Here is a 13,031-nt window from a genome sequence, read left to right on the forward strand (position 1 = left end):
GTTTGCCTCTTATCCGTATTTTAATTTTATTACAGTACAGTACTCCGTTTTTGGTAACCATTGTCTTTCTTGCTGCTGTTACACCCAAATTTCTCCTTGTGGGACAATTAAAGGATTATTCTATTCAATTCTACCCTGCCTCTCGCCCTGAGACAGCTGGGATAGGCTCCAGCCCCCCCCCCCCCCCCCCCCCCGGAAAGGATAAGCCGAAGCAAATGGATGGATGTACTAAACAGTATTAAAGACTCGCTTTATGTTCACCTCCATCTCTTGCATTCTGTATTTGCATCAGCAGACTACAAACTTCATTCAACAAACCTGATCGTGACAACTTTATGTACTTAATGCCATATTTGGCAGATTTTACAGACTCAGCTAGTGAAAAGAAAATGACTTTAGGCTATAAAAACTGTAATTTGTGACACTGACTTAAGCTACAAATAACAATAAAATGAATAAGCATAAATGAATGAAACTTCCTGTTTGATGAAAGCTGCAAGTTTTCTGTTAATTCTGGTTAAAACACAATAAATATCAGGTGTACTCACCAATAATCAGATTCTGGGAAATAAAATATGAACTCAGTTGGATTTTCTTCAGAGAGAAGCACAGAGATGTGTCTCGACTGCAGCTCTGTCATCCACAAACTTTAAGGTGAATCTCGTCTGTCTCGTCTCGCTCCGCCTCTTACTGCACCTCTGTTTTCAGGTTTGTTTCCTTCTGCAGGTTCAGACATGATCACAGATACATACATGTGAAACAAGCAGAGTTTAAAATGTTCTCATTTAATGGGATTTTTTTGCAGCATGGAAGAGCCAGTGTTGGTGAAAGCACTTTGGAAGCATGAACCTGTTAAACTGCAAAACTCCTCAAGTAAGAAAATGTAGCGAAAAAGAAACATTTGACATTTTGCTCCATGTACATTTTTATATTTGTGTTCTATATGATCATTTGGGGAGTAACTTTACAGCAACACTGCAGAAATGACTGACCAGAGAAAAAAAACCTGAACTGTCTAACTCTGCATTAGATTCCAGATGTTTTTTGATCTTCAGTTTTTCACTTTGAACACTTAGTGACTGTTAATAAAGTGACTGCTCATTATTGCCAGATTTTCTATCATTAAAATGAACTGAAATCCCAGACTTGAGGGTTGAAATAAAAGGAAATAAGTCACAATGAAACACTGGAAGTGAGGTGACTGATTAAAATCTTTAGCGCTGATTCATTTATTGTAAAGAGACATGAAATGCTCAGTGTTCCCTCTCTGATCCATAACATTGTGAGACCTACACTGATGTTGAGATAGCTGTCGTCTCAGTGTTCAGCACTAACCTGTCATAATCTAAATTACGTTTAAGTAGCAGAAGTAGTAACAGTACAACACATTTAACAACAGGAGGCGTCATCGTGACACCAACCTGAGACAACAGCAATTATGGAAAAGACATAATTTTTTGGAGAAGTCAGAGAGTTAATTTTCTTCTAATTTCTCGTGTAATTGTAAGTAAGATTTGACAGTCTTACTTACAATTACTTACTTACAAGTGTTTAAGATTACTAAAATTAAAATTCATTGTGGTAATATAAAGAACCAAAATTAGATAAAAGTTTGTCTGAATATTTATGGAACTAACTGTAGTTCCAGATTTATGCAAATATTTCCATCTCCAAATAACTCCACTCACAAAACTTCAATGATTATGTATTTTTAAAATTGTGTTCTTTAAATTAGTCTTAATGTTGGCCAACAAAATGGACAAACAGTGAATTTGTTTTTAAATTGAGACTGTGTGTTTATTGATTCTGTCTTCAGACTAAAATCTTTGTCTCACTGGAAATAGAAAATGTAGAACTTAAAAAAGGTTTATATTTGTTACATTTCCATAAAGCCTTTTTTTTCCTCCAAAGTTTTCAGCCCCCTGAGTTGCTCTGTCCCAATCATTCACCTCTGACTAAGTCTTGCCCCACGGCCTGGCCTGCCTCCAAAACGAGTGCACCTCCTCTCTAGCCCTGTGGCTGTGCCAACACCCTGAACTGTCTCTTAGCTGTTTTTGTGCTCCCTGTTTTTGTTTTCCTTTTGCGTTCATGGTCCTGAGGGTCACTTAGAAAAATTACTTGCCCACCACTGGTTTAGTGCGGTTCTTTTTTTATGGTTTGGTCATTTTTTGTACATATTTTGGTTGATATTTCAGTGCTGACAAGATTTGAATGAATGTGGGCAAAAAGTATCCTGGGAGGAATCGTATATTTATCACATACATGTCAATAATAAATGGACGCCTCCATCTGCTGAGGAAGCTCATGTGTTGTCACTGAAAGCTCCTCAGCAGGTACTGGCTGTATCTCATGGTGAGATTGTTTCATTGTTTTAGATTATTTAAAATAAAACCTCTTGTTTTCTTTGAGTTGTATTGAGTTTAATTTCAAATATGTTAATGAAAGTCTTTTTTTGCTTACCTGATTGTTCATATTTAACAAATCATAGATTACACTGATATCATCTAGTATGAAACTGAGGTCAAAGGTCAGGATAAATTTTGAAATAACTGTTCCACTTTGCTACCTCTTGACTTTCTTTAAAAACAAAAATAAAAAAAGGGAACATAATTTTCTTTTAATGTATGTGTTCATTTATGATTGAATCCCCCCCCCCCTCTCTCTCTCGCTCTCTCTGTGTGTGTGTGTGTGTGTGTGCGTGTGTGTGTGTGTGTGTGTGTCCTCAGTGAACTGTATCAGTCTCTGCAGTATCTTCCAGCTGCAGCAGTCAGTTCAGTTCCTCTTCAGTCTGACTGAGGGAGGTTTTTGTACGACTGTTTTTCACTGTGTGAACACCCACTGACTGTTAGGATAGTGAAGACTCTGACAGTAATAAACTGCTGCATCTTCAACCTGGACTCCACTGATGGTCAGAGTGAAGTCAGAGTTTGATCCACTGCCTGTAAAACGATCTGGAATCCCTGATTCTAGAGAGTCAGCACCATAAATGAGCAGTTTAGGGGGATCTCCTCCATCTTTCTGTTGGTACCAGGCTAAAAAGTCGTTGTTATAAACATCCTGACTGGTCCTACACTTGATGCTCACAGATCCTCCCACAGCAGAGCTCACTGCTCCAGGCTGAGTCACTGTGATCTGTCCTCTGGACTCTGAGGATACAGAGACAAAAACATAAAGCAGCTTCATGGTTTTGTGGGCTTCATTTCAGAGGGACAGATGTTGATAGAGGAGAGGAGTTTGATTCTCTGGACTTTACCTGTGAAGCAGCAGCAGAGGAGAGTCCAGATGAGGACGCAGATCAAAGTCATGTTTTTGATGAGGACGATTTCTGTGGCTTCTGTTGTGATGAAGGACAGCTGTCAGTCATCCAGTGTTCAACTCTCAGGACTATAAACTCTCCCAGAGCACTGGAGCATGGTGCTGCTGATGCAAAGTGCCTCTCTATGGAAATGCTCTGACCAAGTTTAAAGGCACAGACTTGGATCAATCTGATGATGCTGTTTATCAATAAATCAATCATTTCATGATAATATTGAGAAATACGTCAAAGAATGTTTTGTGGAGCATAATTAAGAAGGTGAAAGCTGATTTGTTTAAATCTGACCTGATTTTAGAGGAGAAATGTTCCTTGAGATCTCAAAGTAATTTCATTAGAAAAGAATAAATATTTCTTTCTTGTTGTCCAAATGCAGTAATTTCACAAAACGTCTTTGGAAATGTAGGCCAAAGTTATAAATCAAAATTTTATTAAAATCTTTAGTTAAATGTGAAACATTATATGAAATAATTCACTTCATAGAAATCTGAACTATTTGCCTCAAATTATATTTTATAAATAGTGATTTTGGAAAATTGTTGCACAGTTTCTTGTTTCAGTTTTTATGCTTATAAAATTATTCAAACAGTGAATGATTTTGTTGAGTTTGTTTGTTTCAGAGTCAGAGAGCCGTGTCTCTACAGTCAGAGGTTTTTGTACGGCGCCTCAATGAGTTTGTATCACTGTGGTTCACGTTCGGTGGAGGAACCAGACTGGATGTTAACTGTAAGTACATTTGACTCATTTATGAGCTAAATTATATATTTCTAATGTTGATTTTATAATCTTATATAAATGCTTCATTTATCTCATAATTATGCAGTAAAGAGATAAATTAATAATTATGTATTTATTATGTAATTATGCTTTCACAATAAAATCTTCTTGAGCATTTTGCTTCACTGAAACTCAAATTTTTAAAACGTTTTTTAATAGAATTTTAGAATCTTCAGAAACAGTTCATTGATGGCACATTTTTGATTCCATGTTTTAACCTTTTGCTGAAGTAACTGCAAATATTTTGTGATCAATTTTATTTATCTATTTAAAATGACTACACTGCAATATGGTTACCTATGCTGACCGAGGTGGGCTCAGTTTATGAGATATAATGTGTCATTAATTTATTTTTATTGATCCCAAATGCAGAAAAAATAAGTTTGTTTTTTCCTGTTTAATATATGAAATGTTGAAATCTTGAGTTTTGATAAAATTTTGACAAATGAATTCACTGATTCTTTTAATTCTAATTATAAAACTAAGAAATAGTTCACAGATAACACACGAGAACATTAGAAGTCAAAGAAACACTTTAATATTTTTATCTTTGGTACTGAAACTCGTTTGTTACCATGGTTACCAGGCTCAGAGAGGGAAGTGAAACAGCTGAAGAGCAGTTTCAACTCCCAGTTTCTCTAACATCTCTCTCTCTATCTCTGCAGTGGGTCGAGTCACCCCCTCCCTGACCGTGCTGGCGCCTTCTAGTGAGGAGCTGCAGCAGGGGAAGGCTACAGTCATGTGTGTGGCCAACAAGGGCTTCCCCTCAGACTGGAGGCTGTCCTGGAAGGTGGATGGAAGAAGCAGCAGTGGAGAGGAGAGCAGGAGCCCCGTGGTGCTGCAGAATGACGGCCACTACAGCTGGAGCAGCACCCTGAGGCTCCCTGCAGACCAGTGGGAGAAGGTGGGCTCTGTGACCTGTGAGGCCACCCAGGGCTCCCACACTCCACTCTCAGAGACTCTGATGACAGACCAGTGTTCCCAGTCCTGAGCTGACTCACTGGGACTCTGATACTGGCTTTAGTCTGCAGCTTCTCTCAGTCTGCTCCCTCTGTGTCTGTATTGCTTTGATAGTTTTCATGTTTTCATGCTTGTGGCACTGTTGATGGTTTTAATACTTCAAATAAAAACTGAGGTCTTCAAATCGTGGTTTTCATGTGTTTCCATTCAGCTGCTCTTCTGTCTGATAATCATCCTTCAGGTTCAGCAGTGATGCTTCCATACACTGAAAATCTCTGCTTCAGTAACTTTGACTGAGAGAATCACATGTGCTGTATCACATCAGAGTGTAAATGTAAAAAAATGAAAACAACTAAAAAAAAGAAAAGAAAAATAAGTAAAAATAGAATAACAGCCAACAGCTGCTCCCTGTTATAAATAGTTTCACAGTGTTTTGTAGATGCATAATTTTCCATCATGTGGGATTTTGTGCTGAAATTTTATGTTGGGTGTGGCATAAGCAGAAAAAGATGGTGACAGATTATTGTAACCTGCATGTGACCCATGATGAGACCCGTCCTGGTTTTCTTCAAAGTCAGAATTGATAAAATAACCCAAAGAAAAACTAAACTTTCTTTATCAACATAGGAGACACTAAAAAATGTCTCTTTCAGAACATCAGTGCAGGTTAAAAAGTGTAAATGTCAGAATAATTTATGTCACAAAGATGAAGTTAAAGACTTGATGAACTAAACTTTAAAGTAAACTTTCAGATCAAATCATGTGAAATATTTCTGTGACCAAGAATGTAGCTGAGCAATCTACAAACATACATATATCAGTACTGCAGTTTACTAAAATATTCTCATTTAATAACTACTTCCCAGTTTGAATATTTACAGGAGAGTTTCTTCATCACAGATCTGACTCACAGTATCAACTGTTTTGTGTTTCACATGTTCTTCTGTGCTAGCTCGTCAGGATGGACACAAGTCTGATGTTTTGAGTCAAACCCACATAAACATTACTGTTAGAGATTAGTTATGATAGTTTAAGTTTTATCAAGGCCTAAGAAAGTATTTTGCAATTATTTTAGAAGGACTGTGAAGTGTGTGTGTGTGTGTGTGTGTGTGTGTGTGTGTGTGTGTGTGTGTGTGTCCTCAGTGAACTGTATCAGTCTCTGCAGTATCTTCCAGCTGCAGCAGTCACTTCAGTTTCTGTTCAGTCTGACTGAGGGAGGTTTTTGTACGACTGTTTTTCACTGTGTGAACACATGCTGACTGTTGATGTTGTGATAACTCTGACAGTAATAAACTGCTGCATCTTCAGCCTGGACTCCACTGATGGTCAGAGTGAAGTCAGAGTTTGATCCACTGCCTGTAAAACGAGCTGGAATCCCTGATTCTAGAGTGCTAACATAGGTAATGAGCAGTTTAGGAACTCTTCCATCTTTCTGTTGGTACCAGGCTAAACCGTGGTAGCGGCTGAAGACAGTGCTATAATAATAAACATCCTGACTGGTCGTACACTTGATGCTCACAGATCCTCCCACAGCAGAGCTCACTGCTCCAGGCTGAGTCACTGTGATCTGTCCTCTGGACTCTGAGGATACAGAGACAAAAACATAAAGCAGCTTCATGGTTTTGTGGGCTTCATTTCAGAGGGACAGATGTTGATAGAGGAGAGGAGTTTGATTCTCTGGACTTTACCTGTGAAGCAGCAGCAGAGGAGAGTCCAGATGAGGACGCAGATCAAAGTCATGTTTTTGATGAGGAGGATTTCTGTGGCTTCTGTTGTGATGAAGGACAGCTGTCAGTCATCCAGTGTTCAACTCTCAGGCTATAAACTCTCCCAGAGCACTGGAGCATGGTGCTGCTGATGCAAAGTGCCTCTCTATGGAAATCATCTGACCAAGTTTAAAGGCACAATGTGAAAAAGTAAAGGTCTGGACTTCACTACATGTTTTTACAACATTCTGTACGCCACGTAGATCCTGATGGGTTCTGAAGAACTACTAACTGATTATATTTAAAATAAGTTCATTTAACAGTTGCTCTTTGCCAAGATGTAGAGAAGTAAGAAATTCATATTTTTTCTGAATTCCTTTGTTCATGTTTGTAGCATTAAATATTTCATGGAAAGCATTTAGTCAGTGACTTTATGATGGTGTACATTGTTGGGTCACACTTACATTCATACAGTTACATTGAATCAAGTAACTTTTTGAGTAAATTCTACTTGCTGGTGAAGATCATGTGACAGAACTGAAAGCTTCACAGTGGGAATACAATAGACTTTGTGGAGAAAGTGTTTTCTAAACCACTTGTGCCACTGTGCTGGTATTTGGAAAGAATGTAATATCCATCCATATTATTTGTATGAATGCAGTTATACTCACTGTATGTAAAGTACTATTGAGTGAGACATGCTGTTGGACTTATTGGAAACACATTTTTTAATTAAGCATAACATTTCATTGGTTTTGTTTGCGATGTTGTTGATTATTAAAGTTTCTGATGACAATGTAAATTTTAAAATGTTGCTATAGGAGACCATTCAGATGGCTGTGATCCAAAATTAAATTTTGTTCAAACAAGATGATTTCCTCCAATACCATCCACCTCAAACATATATTACAGTTTCTGTCAGCTTGCTGCAGTTTCAAATCAGTGATGCTTTTCCCCAATCAAATTGGTTATGGACAAATCAAGTGTGTGATCATGTATGAGTTGTATAGTTTTAATGTTTTATTTGGGAACAGAATGGTGTGTATGTGTAAGTTTGGTGATGGAGTTTTTATTATGAATGAATGATGAATTATTATGTCTATTTTTTATGTTTAAGGACAACAGATGGAAATTAGCCTTTGGCTATAATCTGGCATGTTTACATTCATGTAATTTTTTTTTTTTACATTTATGTTCATTAACATGCACTGTCCTAAATAAATAAATAAATAAATATAAATTAGCCTTTCTCATTGTTTTTATACACACGTACACACTGCTGTTGTTTCTACACTAATAAAGGGATTTGTTACTTTGTTGATCCACTTGAATCTCACAAGTCTTTGAAACACTTTTGTCAGACAGAACTCCAGATCTGTCACTTTGCTGAATACTGTCCAACACTGCATTAGTGTTTCCACTCAAATTACTTCAAAGCAGTGAAATTGCTCTTCAGTCATAATCAAATATGGACACATGTTCTCAGAAGACGTTTAAGTTGAAACATTTAGAAATGCATAATCTCAGTCTTGTGTCACAAGTCCATGCCATGGCACTGCTACTGTAATTACACAGAAACATATACTATATGCACTCACAGACCACTTTATTAGGTACACCTCGCTAGTACCGGGCTGGACCCCCTTTTGCCTTCTGAGCTGCCTGAATGCTTTGTAGCATAGATTCAACAAGTATAACATATAGTTGCTGTAGATTTGCCAGCTGGGCACCCCTTTCAACCACATCCCAAAAATGCTGTCTTTAACTGAGATCTGGTGACTGTGGAGGCCATTGGAGCACCGTGTTTTTGTTTTTGTTCTTTCAATTTTGGTCACTCCATATGAATTATAACCTCAGTTTCCTGTTCTTAGGTGACAGGCCCTGCAGTGCAGTCTTCTACTGCTGTAGCCCATCTGCTTCAAGGTCACGTTGTGCTTGCAGAGATGCTCTTCTGCGTCTTGTTTGTATTGAGTGGTTGATTGAGTTACTGTTGCCTTCCTATAAACTCAAAACTTTCAGACCATTCTCCTCTGGCCTTTGACATCAACATTTTTCAGACCGTTCCCCATCAACCCTACAAATGGCTGTGTAAAGAAATCCCAGCAGATCAGCCTGTCTGGCATCAACAACCATGACACTTTTAATTATCTTTCTTAATGATGCTTGAATTAATCCTCAGCAGGCTGTGTCCAACATGTCTACATGTGTAAATGCTATGAGCTGCTGACATGTGATTGGCTGATATTTGGATTAACAAGCAGTTTAACAGGTGTACTTAATAACCTAATAAACACATGCAGTATGACTTCACTGGACTATACAGTAGTTGGTGCTGTGGTCTCAGATTGTATACATTTTCTTTTCCTGACACATGACACAATAATAATGAGTATTATTTTGCTTTTCTCCATTTCACCAGTTTTGTAAGGTTAAAAAAATACAAAAAAAACATCAGGTAAATTTGTGGTAAATTTCCACTAAGTCCATGTTCTCCTGTGTCTGCCCCTGGGCAGAGCCGTCATCTCCTCACATGGAGCCAATCTGCTCAAGATATTTAAGACCAGCGTTGCCGTCTCTTCACTGCTACTTTGCCAACTTACCCTCGGTGGTAACAGGCTACCATGCTTCATGCTCCTTGCCCAAGTCTATGCACTCGGCCATACTCACTGCAGTTTCATGCTCCGTCTCCTGGGAAGGATTTCAATATCACACCTGCTGCCCCCTTCCCACTGCTTCTCACAGGATCACTTGGAGCTCAGGTCAGCCCATCTTAAATCTATTCAGCTCACCTGGACCTTCACCTACTCCCCTCAAAGTACCACCAACTCCACCTGCAACATAAGCCATACTCCTCTTTAAAATTCAGTCACACCTGGAGAAGTCTGTGAACCCACTAACCCCCTTTTCCTCTCCCTCTTGATCACCACGCCACCTTAGGCCACCACGCTACGTTTTCTTGTCAGGAATCCCACGTCAAGTATAACTCTGTGTTTTTGTGCCAAATAAAGATTCGTGTAAAGCAAACTCAACCGTCTCCACAGGTGGTCCAGCACTTGAGTCCAGTTTCGTACAGGCCTTTGGCCCCTTGTGACATTAGGCCTACATTTTTTGCAGTACTCTTTCCAAAGTAGGTAAGGTTTTGAGAAAAATAACAAAACAAAAAAAACCTGTTTTGATGTCTTAAAACGACGGTGAAAGTGTTTTATGAAGTGTCTTTTGCATAGATGAGTCTGTGTGGTGAAAAAGGCCTTACATATTTTGAGAGCTGCATTAAGAGTGGTGAGAATGACGTTCCTGGTGTAAGACTTTCACCAAAGCAACTGAGAAAAGCAGTGATGGGGAAACATTTACTGAAGTTCATTTAAGTGTTCACGAATAAATGTCAGTGAAGTCGTTTGAAAACGTGTGTGTGTGAGTGAAACATGTCAAAAGCAACACATGGTGATAAAACCTGAATTGAATCGCAATATTTGCCAGTTAGAAGGCTTAAACCAACAGCACTGAGCACAGTCTTCTCTAGAGAGAAGAGAAGACTGAAATTCCTAAAACACCATTATTTGTAGACAGAATTCCAAAATAGAAATAAAAACTCATTTTTTTAAAAATGTGTAGGCAGGGTCTTAACAATGAACATATTCCTTCGGAAATTAAAATAAAAAAATTCTGAAAAAAATACTGGTACACTTTCCAGAACTTAATATTTTTGTGAAATTAAAAACATAACTACATGAATCAGAAGTGTTTTTAAATTTTGTCATGGATCGCTGTGTGCAGGCAGGAGACGAGGACCCAAACGCAGGACTCAGTCAAAACAGCTTTAATGGTGAACTCTAAAATAACAAAACTAAAGATACAAAAATAAACTTAGGCAGGCATAACACAGCGTAAGATGAGGGTGAACCAACGTTAACGATACAACGAAAAGGGAAAGGCAAACACAGGGCTTCAATACACAGTGGAGTAATCAGGGAATAGGAGACATGAGGGAAGCACGGCTGGAAGATGTTAGAGCGAACGAGACAAGGGAAGCAAAACTAGACACACTGACCAAAGACACAGACCTTCAAAGTAAAACAGGAAATATACACTGACAGAACTCAGGGACACGATACTGACCGGGAACAGAAACCAAAACCAAAGAACTAGAACATCTTAACCCGAAAACATAATCAGAATAAACTAGAACATACGATCATAATAATGATAAACACAAAACGCTGGGTCAAAAGACCCAGGACCATGACAAGTGTAGGCTGAGAATTAGTTTCAGGGATTAGAGTTGTGAAAAAAGTCTCAGGTTTAAAGAGAACATGTGGAAAACTGTAAAATGTACATTCTGAAGTCATATTCTTTGAATATTGTTGTAATGGGTTTTATTTGTTTTAATTACACTATTATCATATTAATATAAGCCTTGAGGCGACTTTTGTTGTGATTTGGGGCTATATAAATAAAATTGAATTGAATTGAATTGAATTGAATGAAATTACACAAACAGTGAATTATTTTGTTGAGTTTGTTTGTTTCAGAGTCAGAGAGCCGTGTCTCTCTACAGTCAGAGGTTTTTGTACGGCGGCTCAATGAGTTTGTATCACTGTGGTGGACTTTTGGTGGAGGAACCAGACTGGATGTTGGACGTAAGTTAGCCTTAGAGCTTTTTTTCTCTTTTCTTTCATTTTTCTCTTTTCTTTAATTTAATTTCATATGAAAGGCTAGGAAACTTTTTCTGTAACTGAACAATTATTTTATACATAAATTTTGTCCTAAGAAACAAAGTCAGCTTTGGAAATTTTTATTCAGACATTCAAGACAATTTCTAATGAAAATCTGGGATGTTTGATATTATTAATTATTATTTCTGGTTCTGATGATAAAGTTGTATTTTGAGGGCTTGTAGGTTTAGTTCAGTCTGACAGAGTCAGAGAGCCGTGTCTCTCTACAGTCAGAGGTTTTTGTACGGCGGCTCAATGAGTTTGTATCACTGTGGTTGACTTTTGGTGGAGGAACCAGGCTGGATGTTGGAAGTAAGTTAATTAAACTGTGTTTTTTATTAAATATTTTATCATTTTATTTAATAATTATTTGTTAGACTGCTTAGATGAGACAAAAGATTTTTTTTATTTAAAATAATTTAGTGTTTGATGTTTGTCCTTTTTACTGGACTAATTCAGATGAGCTCTGCAAGTTTCTCTTGTTTAATCTACATTTCTGTCACAGTAAAATATATGTAGACAAGAGTAAACTTCATCATCTTATGATTAGTTTGTAAATTTCCACCACATCAGCTGCTGTTTGGATGAGTTAAAGTTTGCTTTCTGATGTTTTTATCGTGTCAGATGTTTCAGATTTAGTTTGAAATCATGTGAGCTGTTCAAGAACATTTCAAATCTATATGAATGAGTAGCTGCTCTGTGCTTGTGTCCACTCATTTCTTCAGTCGTCCATGATTCAGACTTCTAATCATTTTAAAGCCAAACTTCTGCTGTAAATGTTTCCACATCTGCTTCTTTTATTTCCAGTGTAGTTTGAACATATTTCAGCTCAAACTGTGTGATGATTCTCTCTGTGCTGATATGCATGAGAGGTTTCTTAAAGGGAAGTGAAACAATGTGTGAGTGAATGACTGGTGGAGCAGAAAAAACACCTGACAGAAACTTCTTAACGGAGAAATTCAAATTGTGGTTCCTGTCCTCTAAGCTGATTGGTGTTTCCTAGGTGATACCCGCCCCGCCCTGACAGTGCTGTCCCCCTCCAACAAGGAGCTGGAGCAGGGGAAGGCCACGCTCATGTGTGTGGCCAACAAGGGCTTCCCCTCAGACTGGACTCTGTCCTGGAAGACGAGCGACAGCAGTGGCAGCAGCAGCATCAGAGGGGAGGAGAGCAGGACTCCTGGAGTGCTGCAGAATGACGGCCTCTACAGCTGGAGCAGCACCCTGACGCTCACTGCAGACCAGTGGGGGAAGGTGGGCTCTGTGACCTGTGAGGCCACCCAGGGCTCCCAGACTCTGGTCTCAGAGATACTGAGGAGAGACCAGTGTTCCCAGTCCTGATGTCAGTCACTGAGTCTTTCATGCTGTTTTTCTTCTTCTTTCTTCTTGTTTCTTTGTGTTTGCAGATTTAAAAAATAAACTCATTAAATAGTCATATTTTCATCTCATAATGACAACAATCATAGCAACAATCTCCTCTAGTTTCATCCTTTTGTGTCTGTTGTAAAGCTGATATTTCAAACTCTTAAAAGAATAAAAATGTAACGAGGAAACATGTTCTTTGAC

The 13,031-nt window shown here is 38.3% G+C and overlaps 3 pseudogenes across 1 annotated transcript; 2 read left to right on the plus strand and 1 right to left on the minus strand.

Annotated features, from left to right (window-relative positions):
• Positions 1–843: 843 nt before the first annotated feature.
• LOC146363513 (Ig kappa-b4 chain C region pseudogene) lies at positions 844–5,234 on the plus strand (annotated as a pseudogene). Its single transcript, XR_014799204.1, has 3 exons — positions 844–873; positions 3,934–4,039; positions 4,756–5,234. The product of XR_014799204.1 is annotated as an Ig kappa-b4 chain C region pseudogene (transcript).
• Positions 5,235–6,287: 1,053 nt separating this feature from the next.
• Positions 6,288–9,603, minus strand: LOC146363514 (Ig kappa chain V region K-25 pseudogene; annotated as a pseudogene).
• A 1,133-nt stretch (positions 9,604–10,736) lies between these two features.
• LOC146363515 (Ig kappa-b4 chain C region pseudogene) lies at positions 10,737–12,806 on the plus strand (annotated as a pseudogene).
• Positions 12,807–13,031: the final 225 nt, after the last annotated feature.

Source organism: Perissodus microlepis, chromosome 22, assembly GCF_051167445.1.
Source record: "Perissodus microlepis isolate ML-2025 ecotype Zambia chromosome 22, ASM5116744v1, whole genome shotgun sequence".
In the NCBI taxonomy this organism is placed as follows: Eukaryota; Metazoa; Chordata; class Actinopteri; order Cichliformes; family Cichlidae; genus Perissodus; species Perissodus microlepis.